Source organism: Schistocerca cancellata, chromosome 3 (assembly GCF_023864275.1).
Source record: "Schistocerca cancellata isolate TAMUIC-IGC-003103 chromosome 3, iqSchCanc2.1, whole genome shotgun sequence".
NCBI classification, from domain to species: domain Eukaryota; kingdom Metazoa; phylum Arthropoda; class Insecta; order Orthoptera; family Acrididae; genus Schistocerca; species Schistocerca cancellata.
Window position 1 is genome coordinate 467,446,559 of NC_064628.1, and position 561 is coordinate 467,447,119.

The 561-nt window shown below is 49.0% G+C and overlaps 1 non-coding gene across 1 annotated transcript; it reads right to left on the reverse strand.

Annotated features, from left to right (window-relative positions):
- Positions 1 to 205: 205 nt before the first annotated feature.
- On the reverse strand, positions 206 to 280 carry Trnas-cga (transfer RNA serine (anticodon CGA)). Its single transcript has one exon. It is a non-coding gene; the product is annotated as a tRNA-Ser (tRNA).
- Between the last annotated feature and the right edge of the window lie 281 nt (positions 281 to 561).

Genomic DNA, 561 nt, shown 5'->3' on the forward strand with positions numbered 1-561 from the left:
GTTGGGGATACATGTCCGCCCCCCTAAGCATTGGCTACAAGACTGATTATTATGTACAGTTTGATGAATAATATCTGCATAAGGAGCATAATAATTTACCATCAATGCTACTTTAACAGTTGTATTAATGAAATATTAATGGGGCTTGTAGTGGCACAGTGGCCAAACGGTATCACCATCACACTTCCTGGCAGATTAGAACTGTATGCCGGACCGAGAGTCGAACTCGGGACCTTTGCCTTTCGCGGGCAAATGCTCTACCAACTGAGCTACCCAAGCATGACTCACGCCCCGCCCTCACAGCTTTACTTCTGCCTCGTCTCCTACCTTCAAAAATTTACAGAAGCTCTCCTGCAAGAGAGCTTCTGTAAAGTTTGGAAGGTAGGAGACGAGGTACAGGTAGAAGTAAAGCTGTGAGGACGGGGCTTGAGCCGTGCTTGGGTGGATCAGTGGGTAGAGCACTTGCCCGCGAAAGGCAAAGGTCTCGAGTTCGAGTGTCGGTCCGGCACACAGTTTTAGTATGCCAGGAAGTTTCGTACCAGCGCACACTCCGCTGCAGAG